Raw genomic sequence first — 15,154 nt, forward strand, 5'->3', positions numbered from 1 at the left:
CCACAGCAGGTACAATTGCTTTCTGTTTTTCTTCACATAGCTGTGTAGAAATTGGGATTGGAAACACAGTGCAAACATAAATGCAGCTACTCTAGCAATTGCTAGGAGTGATAAACATCATTTTCTAAACCAAGAGTCTCATGTAGTCTACCTGCACCAATGGAACTGTGGCAAGCTAACTTGTTTGTAAGAGTAAAATTTCCAAACCTTAAGAATTTTTTTTAATGTTTCTTCATTTTTTAGAGAATGTGAGTGGGGGAGTAGAAGAGAGAGAGGGGAACAGAGAATCTGAAGTAGGTTCCACACTGACAGCAGTGAGCCTGATGCAGGGCTTGAATTTATGAACCATGAGATTATGACTTGAGCTGAAGTCGGACACTCAACCAACTGACCACCCAGGTTCCCCCAGAATTCTTGATAATGTGAAACATATATAAGCAACTAATGTAGTTTCTGGAATAATGAATACTCTTAATATTGGAATCTGATTATTTCCTATACATATCACAACAACCAACACATAAGGATGTTTAATATACATGGACAGAAGAATTGGTCACGTTTCAATGAAGTATTATTGTGGAATAGTTTCCTAGATACTATAATAATGTCACAAGAGAATGACTTTCAAATACAATTGGATGGCCAAAAGGAAATTAATAGCCAGCTCTGGAAATTTTTTAGTGTAACACATGGAACACATTCCAGTCAGAACAATAGTTCTCACAAGCTGACAAATTTTTTTTTTTTTTTTTTTTTTTTTGCTTAATTTTCTATCCAGCAGATGTCAACGGTAATCTTACTAAGCTGACAAGGCTATTTTTCTCTATGTCCTTCCAAAGTTAATTTTTTTTTCCTAACTCTGATATTTTGGACTTGAGAAATTCTCCTTAGCATTAGGTTTCAGTAGTTATTCAAAACTGTTGGTAATGTAACAATTTATGCCAGCTAAAGACAATATTTTTATAGCATGACAAAGGCCCATGATCAAACCTTTATATATCTTGGTGCATCAGCCAGACACTTGAGAGAGTTCTCCTTTAAGATATATTAGGGGTGCCTGGGTAGCTCAGTTGGTTGAGCATCTGACTGCAGCTCAGGTCATGTTATCACAGTTTATGGGTTCAAGCCCCATGTCAGGCTCTGTGCTGACAGCTCAGAGCCTGGAGCCTGCTTCAGATTCTGTGTTTCCCTCTCTCTCTGCCCCTCCTCCACTCACACTGTGTCTCTTTCTCTCTCAAAAATAAACAAACATTAAAAAAAAATAAGATATACCAGACATAGGGGCACCTGGGTGGCTCAGTCGGTTGAGCAACCGACTTCAGTTCAGGTTATGCAGTTGGTGAGTTTAAGCCCCTTATCAGGCTTGCTGCTGTCAGCCTGTCAGTACAAAGCCCACTTCAGATCTTCTGTCCCCCTCTCTCTACTCCTTCCTCCACTTGCACTCTCTCAAAAATAAATAAACATTAAAAACTAAGAAATATACCAGACCTATAACAAAAGGATACTAGAATCTATTAATTAAAACCAGAATGAAATATGAATTTATATCTATATCAATATTTAAGGACTTATCTAATACATAAGAGGTTTTTTTTTTTAATGGAGGAAGAATGGAATCTATTGATTATTACACAAAATATTCTCTATCCTTTATTATGGGAGGACTACATACCCCAACTTACTAACTTCAGTCTTACCTGGAACTTGTTCTGACCAATAAAATTTTAGTAGAAATGTGTGTTATTGATGAGTAGAAACTTTTGGAACTATCATGTCATTCTGAAATTGTTCCCTTTTTCCTCTGCCATGATAATGGAAGTGTCCTAAATAGAAATTATTCCTTCATCCTGTGTCCCAGAATGAAGACAACAAGTTGCATTTAATACATGACAGATAGGGAACTTGAGACAAAACTTCACTCCTGTTGAAGTCACTGAGATTTACGGGGTTATTTGAGACTGCAGCAGAATTTTGTCCGAGAGGTCTGACATAGGAGCAATAGAAAAGGTTATTTATCACCACAGAAAGTTGATAAAATTAACACAGAGCACTTTGTTAATTCTAAAGCAGCACAAATTCTATACAAAGAATACAACTTCTGCCAAGTTATTAGCTTTCCTTCGTGTTCCTTTGCTCTTAAGATGGTTGATTCCATGACTTGGGTGGTATCTGCTACTATTAATCATAAAATTCTCTGTTCTCATTTTTTCTCTGCCTCCTGAAGCAACAATTCATTCAATATCCATTATGTTCAGCCCTGTGTCAGCATTTCTCTCTTCATCCTTTTATACCTTATAGGGAAAACTTAGAAGTGTAACCTTTAATGAGGCAATCACCATGTGTGAGGTTTTGACTTAACATTTTCATTATCAATACATTTTATAGTTACAAATTATGTTATGCATCTTTTTTCCATTATAGGACTCAAATGAGATTCAGAGTGGTTAAGGAAATTGAAGACAATTATATACCTGCTAAAAGAACAGAACTAAAATTTGAATTCAGTTTGTCTAAGTCCTAAAGCCTCTGATTCTTCCACTACACCATTATCATAAATGATAACATGAGAAAACTATGTAGATTATCAAATCTAATTTCCTCATTAAGCCAGAAATATGTGCAATGAAATATGCGCGATGAGAAACCAATGAATTTCAATGGACACTTTTACTTATATGTATCTTTAAGGTTTTTGACTCCTAGTTTAATGCTATACAATTGTTAAAAGTATTTGGTAAATAATTAAGTTGAAGAATTTCTTTGGAAAAATCCAGGTAATTGTGACAAAAATTAATCAATTGCCTTACAATGTACTTATTAAAAATTTAATTTCACATGACTTATTTAATAATTATTTGGAGGCTGAACTGGTTTAATTAATATAAGCCTAGAACTGGTTAGTATTTTAATGATGAGAGGCTAATAGAGAAATTAAATGAAAAGCTTCATTTTTAGTTTTTTTTTTTAATTTATTTAATTGACCTAGAGGATTCTTCTAATAAATGCTTTAAAAAATTGTTACCTCTATTAGAACTGGAGCAAAAGGACTTGCAGTGGGCTAGATAAATCCAGGCCGACTTTCTCTGAAATACATGCGAGAAGATAATCTCAACAAAAGAAATAACGAATGTTGTAAATAGGGTATGAAACACAAAGAATAAAATAAAACTACATATCTCATGTAGTAGCCACATTTTGGTGTCTTCCCATCTCACAACTATTTTCTCTTCTCTGGGAATTACATGGGAGCGGGTATCACATGCCCAGGTCCATTTTATATTACCCTCCCTTCTTGGCCATAAACAATGAATCAATTTTATTTTTTTTTAATGTTTATTTAGAGGGGAGGGTAAGAGAGAGATGAAGAGAGAGAATCCCAGCAGACTTCATACTTCATACCGGCAGCACAGACCCCAATGCAGGGCTCGAACTCACAGACCATGAGATCATGACCTGAGCTGAAACCAGGAATTGGATGCTTAACTGAGCCACCCAGGTGCCCCAATGAATCCATTTTAAATCCTGATCCACAATGGACCCGTTATAGTCGTCCTTTAAGGAATATGTAATGTAACAGAAGCGTACAGAGATTGGGAGTTTGGAGCTAAGTCATACTGTTGATGGCAAAGCTCTTAGAATATTCATATAAACTCATGTTGCTGAGTTTAGCAAAAACCCTTTAGTTTTTCCAGTCCCAGACTTACCTCAAATGTTGATATTCTGTAAACTTATTGTTACCATGTCTGTTTTCTGGGGATTTTTTTCTAGCTTTGTTTTACTATTTAATTTAAATCTTCAGTTTTTCTATACATGAAAGAACTTTATCAACTTTAAAGCATACCTTTAATGTTTGAGCCTGATACATAATGACTGAACATGATACTTCAACATAAATGCAACCTTGGACCTCCTCACCACATTCACAGTGCTTTTATATTACATATATATGTATGTATGTATTTTTATATTTTACATTTATATGTTAATTATATATTAAAATATATATTTTATATTTCAAACATTTTCACCAAAAAATGTTTTACATGTATTAGCATCCAGTTGACATCTGTAGCAAAATTTTATAATTAGAACAATTTATATGATAAAAGCTGATGTAATGAATGTGCTTAAGCTTTCTCTATTTACTCCTGACCCCATCATGGGTGTTCATATTTTCATGATCAAATTTTAAAAATTTATATTCACAACCATAATTTCTATAATCATTTAATTCTATATTTAAGTGGCTTCAATGCTTTTTAAACCATGACTTCCTTTATCTCTGGCATCTTAGTTTTAATTTCTGATTTGTGAGGTTTCATTTTTAAGTAGTTTTGTTTTTCAAAGGTTGAAAAGTAATGTATTAAAATTTTGGTTTGGGGCATGCTGGGTGGCTCAGTCGGTTATGAGCCTGACTCTTGATTAAGGCTCAGGTCAAGACTCATGGGCATGGTATAGAGCCCCTTGCAGGGCTCTGGACTCCACGCTAGGTGTGGAGCTTGCTTAAGAGTCTCTCGGGGAGCCTGGGTGGCTCAGTCAGTTGAGCATCCGACTTCAGCTCAGTTTGATATCAGTTTGTGGGTTCAAGCTCCGTGTTGGGCTTTGTGCTGACAGCTCAGCCTGGAGCCTGCTTCGGATTCTGCGTCTCCCTCTCTCTCTGCCCCTAATCCACTCGCATTCTGTCTCCATCTCTCTCAAAAAATGAACATTAAAAAAAAGAAAAACAGATTCTCTCAACCTCTGTACCTCCCCCACTCATGCTGTCTCAGAAAAAAAAAAATGTGGAAATTCAGGAAACAAAACAGATTAACACAGGGAGGGAAGGACAAAACCTTAAGAGAGGGAGGCAAACCTTAAGAGACTCTTAAATACAAAGAACAATTGAGAGTTGCTGGAGGAGTGTTTGGGTACAGGTATTGGCTAAATGGGTGATAGGCACTAGTGACAGCACTTGTTGGGGTGAGCACTGGGTGTTATATGTAAGTGATGAATCATTAAATTCTGATCTTGAAAAATATTAGAAAAAAGTATAAGTGTAATACATAGTCATGTAACAATAATATAATTTAGGAGAAAAAAATTAAAAAATAAATTCTGGTTTAAAATGAGATATTCTACATTAATAAAATGCAGACTTTAAATGCACAGTTCAGGAAGTTTGGAGAAGTTAATATACTAATGTAACTACCACTGCAATCAAGGTAAAGAGTATTTTTATTACCTCAGAAAATTCCTCAGGCTCTTTTTCAAACAATGGCCTCCCCTGTTACGCCCCTCTTTTGACACAAAAACAGTCGCTGATAGTTTTGTCACCATATCACCACAGCTTACTGTTGTCTTTCCTTATGGTTCATTTAAGAACTTGTACAGCATAGGGGCCTCTGGGTGGCTTGATTTCAGCTCAGGTCACAATATCACATCTCGAGATTGAGCCCTATATCAGGTTCTGCACTGCTTGGGATGCTCTCTCTTCCTTTCTCTACCCCTCCCTTGCTCACACGCTCTCAAAATAAACAAATAAACAACAAACAAAGGAATCTATGCCTTATATACTCTTTTGTGTTTGGTTTATTTTGTTCAGTGTGATTTTTTTTTTTACAATCCATCTGTATTGTTGAGTGTATCAGTGATTCATTTCTTCTTGCTGCTAAGACTGATTCATGTGTTAACTTTCCTAAAAGTTACCAGTTGATGGATATCTGATTTTTTTTTCAGTTTGAGGCTATAATGAATATGGCTGTAATAAAAATTATTTTTAGTTACAACCATATTCATTATGTGAAATTTATGGGTCTTTATGTTAGTGTTTATGAAATTACTAACCTGTTTTCCCAAGTGATGGAACAATGTTACACTCAAATCAGCATGAGAGATCCAATTGCTTCATATCCTCTTTGATGTTTGACACTGTAAATCTTAATTTTACCTTTTGTAGTGTGTGCAAAATGCTATGTCATCATGATTTGTGTGTGTTTTCTTGACAACTAGTAAAGTTGAAATACTATCATGTGCTTATTAGCTATTCTTATATCTTACTTTGGAAAGTGTTCAAGACTTTTGCCATTTTAAATAGATCAACTTTCTTATAATTAATGTATAGTAGTTGTTTATATATGCTGGACAAAAGTCCATTCTCATATAAAAAATATATAAGTAAATAACATATATGTGTTCATTTTTGGGGGGGGGGAGGGGATGAATAACCAGCCTATCAAATGACATTTGTTGAAAAGAGTCCTTTCTCATTGATTTCTCTTGTCATTTTGTCATATATCTATTGACTTTATATGCATTGGTCATTTCTGGACTCTAATATTTATCCTTATACCAAGACCATACTTAAATTCTGTAATTTTATTCTGTAGCATTTCAGTGCTGTTTAGTTCCGCTTTCTTGACTTTAAAGTTTACAAAAGCATTCTTCATTCAAATTTCTGTGTGCAAATATTGGCCTCTGAGTCTGCTTCTCAGGAAATGTAACCTTCGAACAACCCAGGTATTACTCAAATCTTCTGTAGTTATTGGGTTTAAAAACATCAATTTAGTAAGAAGTGTTAAAATATGCCAATAGGTTTATGTATGGAATTGCCCATTTTCCTTTTAGTCCAGTCTTATCTTTTTTTGCTCTATGTATTTTCAAATTATCTTATTAACTAAATTAAGTATATGTGTGTTTATTGATAGGAGTTTTTTCCCTTTTACAATTATGACATGGTCCTCTTTCTGTGGTTTACTCCTTGTCTTGAACTCTAGTTTGTTTGATATCAATACAGTCATACTGTCTTATGTTTGATATTTGCATTCTATATTTATCTTTTTAATGTTTCTCTATTTAAAATAACCTAATATTTAGAGTGCCTTTACATGTATAGAGCTTCCTTTATAAACATCATAAAGTTCTATCTTGCTTTTTTATCCAGTGTGATCATCTCTGCCTTTTAAAGTATTTTTTCCATTTCTAGTTAATGTAATTATTGCTATGATTGGGTTTATGTCTACCATGTTACTATTTGATTGCTATTGTCTTCTTGCAGTTAACACAATATTTTTCTTGTCCTCTGGACTTTTTTGTGGTAAACTATGCATAACAAATTTAGAAATAACAAAAGAAATTTGGGGCAATCAAAAATATGTGGAAATTTAAAAGCATACTCCTAAATAATCAGTGGGTCCTATGAATAAAAAGATATTAGGAAATACTTCGATAATAATGAATATACAACATACCAACCTTATGGGGTGAAGCTAAAGCAATCTCTAGAGGGAAATCATATTTAAACAATATTAAAAACCTAATAATCCCTTTTTAGCAACTGAAAAAAATCAATCTAAACAACAATAAATAATGAAGATTAGAACAGGTATTAGTGAAATAGAGAATAGCAAAATATAGAAAATTGATGAAACCAAAAGCAGGTTCTTGGAAAAGATCAGCAAAGCTCACAAACTTCTATCTAGATTAAGAAAAAAAGGAGGACTCAAATTATTAGAGTTAGAAATGAAAAAAACATGATGATTGATCTGATAGAAACAAAGGATTATAAAGTAATACTGAAGCACTGTATGCTAATATATTAAATAACTAAAATGAAATGGACACATTTCCTAAAAAGTCACATACTTGTAAAACTAATGTATGAAAAGATGAATAACCTAATTTATAGTAAACAAACAGATTTAATTAGTAATAAAAACACGACCAAAAAATAAAAGCTCAGGAACAGACGGCTTCATGGTTGAATTTTACCAAACATTTAAAAAAGAAATACCATGTTTTTCACAAAGTCTACCAGTAGAGGAGGAAGAGGAAGAAGAAAATAAAACACTTTCCAACTCTTTCTATGTGGCTGGAATTATCCTGATAACAAAACAGATAAAAATATCACCAGAATATTACAAGTTTCTCATTTATATGGACACCAAATCCTCAAAACACTAATAAATTAAATTGCAACATATAAAGAATTACATAACATGAGTAAGTGGGATTTGTCCCAGGAATGCAAAGATGATTTAACATCTGAAAATAATGTAACACACCATCACCAATGAAGCATAAATGAAAAACTACATCATCATCTCAATACACAAGAACTTGACAAATCCGAAGCTCTTTCATGACAGAACACTCAAAATAGAATGGAAACAAACTTCCTCAGCCAGATAAACTGCATCTCTGAAAAACTGTATAGCTAACATTATACTGAATGGCAAAAGACTAGCTTTTTTCCCCTAAGATCAGGAACTAGAAAATATTCACTCTTCCCACTTCTACTAAAGATTGCAATAATTTCATTGCCAGGGCAATGAAGAAATAAATGGCATCCAGATTGGAAAGGAAAAAGTAAAACTTTATCTATTTGCAGATGACATAATCATGTATATAGATGAGCTTAAGGAATTCACTTAAGAACTGTTAGAGCTAACAAGTTCTACAAGATTACAGGATACAAAAACAATATATAAAAAAAGCAACTGTATCTCCATATGCTTGCAATGGGCAACCTAAAAATAAAATTCCATTTACGATAGCATCACAAATATTTATAAGTTTAAGAAAAGAAGTACAGAATACATACTCTGAAAATTACAAAATATTTGATAAAAATTGAAGATCTAAATAAAAGGAAACACATCTCATGTTCATGAGTTGGAAGACCTACTATTATTAAGATGGGAATATTCCCCAAGTTGATTTAGAGATTCAAGGCAATCACTGTCAGAATCTCAGTTGATTTCTTGAATTGTCAAGCTGATTTTAACATTCATATGCAATTCTGAAAGACCCAGAGTAAAACAAAACAAAGGAAACAATGTGTAGTACTGGCAGAGGAACATATAGATCAAAGGAAAATAATTCAGAGTCCACAAACCCATGTGTCTATGGTCAATTGATTTTCACCAACAGTGCCAAAATCATTTAATGGAATGGGGGAAGTAACAGTCTTTACAATACATGGTGTTGGGACAACTGGAAAACCACTCATTCAAGGAAAAAAAAAATAGAATTACACTATACTCTTAGTCTTCACTCAAAGGTTAACTAGTGTTAACAGTTGAATATATGTGATTCAGAAATACAGTATTTTGTATCTTGTTCCTGTATCCTGTGCGAAATGCTTGTGTTCAGACTGTTGTTTGCGGTTTCATTTATGAAATGACATGCCTTGTAATAGCTTTCACTTAGGTACCACTTTTTACAAACCAGGCAACATTCTAAGTCTTTTATATTTTAATTTTTTTTAATGTGTATTTTTGAGACAGAGACAGAGAGAAACAGAGAGAAACAGAGCATGAATGGGGGAGGGTCAGAGAGAGACAGAGACACAGAATCCGAAGCAGGCTCCAGGCTCTGAGCTGTCAGCACAGAGCCCGATGCGGGGCTGGAACTCATGGACCGTGAGATCATGACCTGAGCCGAAGTCGGACGCTTAACCGACTGAGCCACCCAGGCGCCCCTAAGTGTTTCATATCTTAACCTGAGGTATTCTATCCCAAATTGTTCACATTTCAGGATAAAATTAAAGTATCCGGAGTTAAATAATTTGGGCAGTTTGCATAGTTGGAAAGAAGCAGGGCTGGGATGCAAACACAGGTAGTATATCCTAGAGCTCACATTCTTTACTTTCCCCCCACTAGCCTGCCTCTGGAAAAACTGGAAGAATTTGACGTCTTTATGTGAAATGGCGTGTTTTCTACTTTTATTTGTTCTCATCATTCACAACATTTAAGTTGAGCCTTTTTGTATGTACTTCAAGCAATGACACATGAATATTTTGGTATGATTTATTTTGCCATAGAGAATGAGGTTGGGATTGAACTACAAATTTTTGCTGATAGCCAGAATTTTATTGTCCTTATTTATCCATTCATTTGTCTGCTTGTCCACAACATGGTGGGGTTCTATATTTTATCCTGTGCCTAGCAAAGTGACTCCATGCTAGTTTGTTGAATGAGTGAATAAATGAATGGACTATCTCTTGCGAATTATTACCTCATTGAGGATAAATCAGATGGTTCACACAATTGCGAGGATCAGATGAATAAACTTTGAAGTGCTGAAAATTGCAAAGTGTCATATTGTTCTCCCTTTTTATAATCTTAAATAAATCTTTGCATAGTAGGCACTTTAAAGATACCTAGCCAGGTATTCAAAACCCTAAATATTCTTTGATTTCAATGTTGCTATTTCTGGAGCCCTCTAAAACTAAAAAGTCTCAAACTTTCTCTTATTCTTCAGCTTAATGAAAACTTTCCTGGTTCTTAAATTTCACTTGGTCTTTGAAATAGACACCCTGGCTTTATGGCTATGCTTTACTTTGTATCTTGTCTGTTACTCCAAGCTTGAAAGAAGGAAGCACTAGCTATTCCACTCCTTATTGGCTACAGTACCCATCCCTGGTTCTGATGTGATAAGATGATTAAAGGATCTGAAATTTAGAGCACAGAATCCTGAATGTGTGAAATGCTTGTCAAAATTTTGTAGTAATTAGGAGTTAAGCTAAGAAAAATGTGGCTGCTTAGAACTTGGTAGATTTCAATGTGACGTAGATTTCTTTTGAGATTTTTTTTTTTAATGGAATGTACTCATTAAGACTCAAACACTTCAAGTTCCATTGAGAGAAAAAAAATATTTTGTGTAAAATCTTAGGTGTATAGTATTCTTTAGATGTGAACCTTTATTTGGAAGTGGGTTCTTGGAATTGATCACACTAGAGCATCTACAACCTTATCCCACTTTTCTTGCAGGGACATAACCAGATTCATTTTTCATTTATTTATTTTTTTAGTACATTTATACTGCCAGACACTATAATAGACATGTGGATAAAATGGTGAACAGCACAGACACTGTATTTGACCTTGTAGAGCTGACAGCTTGGTTACGTTTTATCAGTTTTTACTATGTAATTTACAACTTAAAAAAAAAAAAAAGTTTCATGATCTCCCAAGATTGAGAACTACCATTTTCACATCATTACCTATTTGGGAATATTAAAGCTATTTCCATTTTATACTAATAAATCTAATTTGGCTGTAAATATTTTCCCTGAATATTATTTACCTTGCCAAAAGGAGAGTTCTAATACTCATTTAGCATAGGGCTCAATCTAATTTGTCCAAGACAATCTTTCTCAGTAGGGAAGTCCTAAGTGTTCTGTGTGGCTTTTGCCAAAAGAAATAATTAAAAAGCCAAACTAGAAGGCATATGATTAGGAAATCACTTTTCCTGTATTAGGGAAGTAGGTGGAATATCCACTTATTCTTCGAGTAAGGTGGCTTTCTATCTACCAGGAACCTATGTTTGTTGTCCCATTTATAGTCTGGGAACATCAATGACAAATTTTTCTTCATGTGACTATATGACAATGGACGTTTACCCCAACTTCTGTGGTTCTAGAGGAAATGAACAACTTGAATATTCGAGAGCACTTTGGAAATTCTGGATGATGGTCAAATACTAGAAATATTTAGACTCCCTATGATAGGAAATAAAAAAAATAAATAAAAGTAGGGAACTGATCTTGTAAAGAGGGAAGGGCTTGACGGCTATATAATGAAGACAAAATATGATCTAGAGTTGAAGGTAGATTGCCAAAGGAATAGTGTCTCCAACCCTCACACAAGTTGATTAAGTGCAACGATTCCTGGAAAGCCTTCTTTCTGGTCTATTCCCATTGGAATGTTTTAATCATCTTATCATAGCCACCACTAGGAGGAAAAAATGTTATTACTTCATAATTGCCATTATAAAAGTCTCAGGAGAGAAAACAAATTTAAGTTATTCCAACTGGAATACATATCCCCTCAGTTGAATTTATCGATTTCTTTGCCATTTCCTCAGGCTGTAAAAACAATGGAAATAATACAAAGTATTCTGATCTCACTATAGCTCAGGGTAAAAAAAAGAAAAAAAAATAGACTGCTGGAAAAAGAGTCTAAATGTTAACCACAATATCAGAGTAAACAGAATGTGTAGAGTGTCCCAAAGGAAAAAAAAATGGAAGAAAAAAGAAAAATAGAAAATAAAGCAATCTTGACAACTAGGCCAATCTAAAGGGGGAAAAGGATTCATGAAAATAGGGAAAAAAGGATGCAAAGGGAGGGAAAAAGGTAACGATAGAACTCACCCATCAAAAAATTCCACGAGATGCAATATGGTTGTTTGCCTTTTGTCATCTTGATACAGACAAATATGTTGACTTAAAAGTTATATGTTAAAAATGATGGAGCTACAAGAATGAACTTGGGTTCTTGGAAATAAAACTTGGCAAAGAGGAAGTTTCAAGATGGGGCATGGGAAGATCCTGAGCTCACTTCTTCCCACAGTCACAACAACTATACAACCACATATGGAATAATTTCCTAAAAAAAAAAAAAAAAAAAAAAAAAAAAAAAAAAAAAAAAAAGCCCTGAAAACTGGATGAACAGAGAGCCTCCACAATGAGGGACAATGGGCAGCATCCAGATGGGTAGGAGTGGCAAAGACCAGGTCTCACCAAAAAAAAAAAATCTCCACCCCAGGAGTGGCATTCCACATTTGAGAGGTGATCTCAAAAACAGATTTTTGGGGCACCCGAGTGGCTCAGTTGGTTAAATGACTCTTGATTTCAGCTCAAGTCATTATCTTACAGACTGGGAGATTGAGCCCCACATGCGGCTCTGACAGCATTAAGCCTGTTTGGGATTCTCTCTCCCTCTCTCTACCCCTCCCCATGCTCTTTCTCTCTTTCCCTCTTACTCAAATAAACTTAAAAAAAAAAAAAACAAATAAACAAAACAACAACAACAACAGTCAGACATTCTGGAGTTCTGGTCCAAGATGGTAAAGTAGGAAGACCCTGAACTCACCCCCTCCATAGAACACTAAATTTTGCCTATTAACAGAACAATTCCTCCTGAAGAACTGAGGGCTGAACGAACAGCTACTGAACAACCAAAGATAGAATGGAAAGAAAACAGCAAGATGAAGACATGGTAACAAAGATTCCCCCCACCCCCAACACCACACACAGCGGTGGGGAGGGATAGTACTGAGGGATTAAAAACATATTCCTGTCCTTGGGCACAGAAGGGAAATCCATGATTTAAAAGAGCAACTATCATATAAAAGAGATAACACTCGATCTCTTGTAAGTGGTGTAGGAACTGTGGGAACACTCTCCAGGTGTTCCCTTCAGAGAAACTGAAGAACCACATGGTTTATATTCCCACACTACCTTAAGAGTCTAGACCTGAGCTGAGCATAAGGCCATCTTAACAGACCGGTCTGGTCATCACAGGAAGCTTGCAACCTGATTAAGCCCAGGGTCAAAAAACCCCCATTCAGCTCTGGCTGTGTTGGGATACACACCTAAAAAGCTGGGGTTAAAAAGGGCTGATAAACTGTGGGGATACTCTTTCCTTCCACCTTAAAAGGCCAGACTAGAACAGGATCTGAAAGTAACTAGCATATACAGACATAGCTCCAGCCAGCAAGCAAAAGGCATGAAACATACCATCTACATAGGGGACATCATACACAAGACGACTCCAAGTTTAAGAGAAGTAGATATTCTGCCTAATTCTCAAAACAAACACTGAAAGTCAAGCAAAATGGTGAGACAGAATAGTATCCTTCAAAAGAAAAAAAGAAAAGGCTCAGAGGGGGAAAAACTAAATGAGACAAAGACAAGCAATATACTTAATAAAGATTTTAAAGTAATGGTTGTAAAGACACACTCACACACACTCAGTGAGACCTTCAATAAAGAGAAAAATATTTAAAAGAACCAATCAGAGTTGAAGAATACAGTAACTGAAAAACACTACAGAAAATCAACAGATTAGAGGATGCAGAAGAATATATCAGCAATCTAGAAGACAGTAATAGAAACTACACAAGCTTAACAGCACCCCCCCCCCCAAAAAAAAGGGAGGCTAGTTTAAGAAATCCCTTGGACAACATTACAACATTAAGTGAAAAAATATGTACATTATAGGGGTCACAGAAGAGACAGATTGAGAAAGGTGTAGAAAACTTATTTGAAGAATACTACATGGAAACTTCATTAACCTAGGAAGGGAAGACATCTAAGTCCAAGAAGCACAGAGTTCCAAAACAGATGAACCCAAGGAGACCAACACCACAGCACATAATTATTGAAATGTCATATTAAAGATAGAATCTTAAAGCAAGAGAGAAAGAAAAGTTACATATAAGGGAAAACTTTTAACACTATCATATTTTTCAGCAGAAACTTTGCAGGCCATAAGGAAGTGGCACGATATATTCAAAGTACTGAAAGGGAAAAACCTGCAACCAGGAACACTCTACCAGGCTATCACTCAGATTTGAAGGAGAGATAAAAAGGTAAAAAGATAAAGGAACTTAAAGCAGTTTATCACCACTAAACCAGCCTTACAAGAAATATTAATGGGACTTCCTTAAGTGGAAAAGAAACAGCCATAAATAGACATATGAAAATTTGTAATAAAAAGATATAAAGATGACAACATATACATAACATGCAAAGAAGGGAATAAAAGGGGAAGAGAAGGGAAAAATAACAAATTTTTTTCTTTTAAGAATGAACTTAAATGAACAAATTAATGTAGACTGATATTTTCTTAGGATGTTACATATGAACCTCAAGGTAAGCACAAACCCAAAACCTATAACATGTACACAAAAAATAAGAAGAAAGAAAGCCAAACACTATAGAAACTCAATCATAAAAGAACAAGGACAAAGAACAAGAACTAGAAAATGAGTTTAAAAATAGCAATAAGTATATATCAACAATTACTTTAAAAGTAAATTACCTAAATGCTCCAATCAAAATACATAGGGTGGCAGAATGGATTTAAAGCAACAACAACCACCAACACTCATTTTATATGCTGCTTTTAAGAGACTCCCCTCAGACTTAAAGACACATATAGACTGAAAGTGATGGGGTAGAAAAGTACTCCTCATACAAATGGAAGTTGAGAATAAGAAGGCAGAATAGCAGTGTTTATAGTAGACAAAATAGATTTTAAAACAAAGACTGCAATAAAAGACAAAGAAGAGCATTACAGAATGATAAAGGGATCAGTCCAACAAGAGGATATAACAATTATAAATATCTCCACACCCAACACTGGAGCACCTAAATACAAAAAGCAGA

The 15,154-nt window shown here is 34.7% G+C and overlaps 1 non-coding gene across 1 annotated transcript; it reads left to right on the forward strand.

Moving 5' to 3' along the window:
• The first annotated feature begins 1,058 nt into the window (after window positions 1-1,058).
• On the forward strand, window positions 1,059-1,143 carry TRNAC-GCA (transfer RNA cysteine (anticodon GCA)). Its single transcript has one exon. It is a non-coding gene; the product is annotated as a tRNA-Cys (tRNA).
• Window positions 1,144-15,154: the final 14,011 nt, after the last annotated feature.

The sequence above is a fragment of the Acinonyx jubatus genome, chromosome C1 (assembly GCF_027475565.1).
Source record: "Acinonyx jubatus isolate Ajub_Pintada_27869175 chromosome C1, VMU_Ajub_asm_v1.0, whole genome shotgun sequence".
In the NCBI taxonomy this organism is placed as follows: Eukaryota; Metazoa; Chordata; class Mammalia; order Carnivora; family Felidae; genus Acinonyx; species Acinonyx jubatus.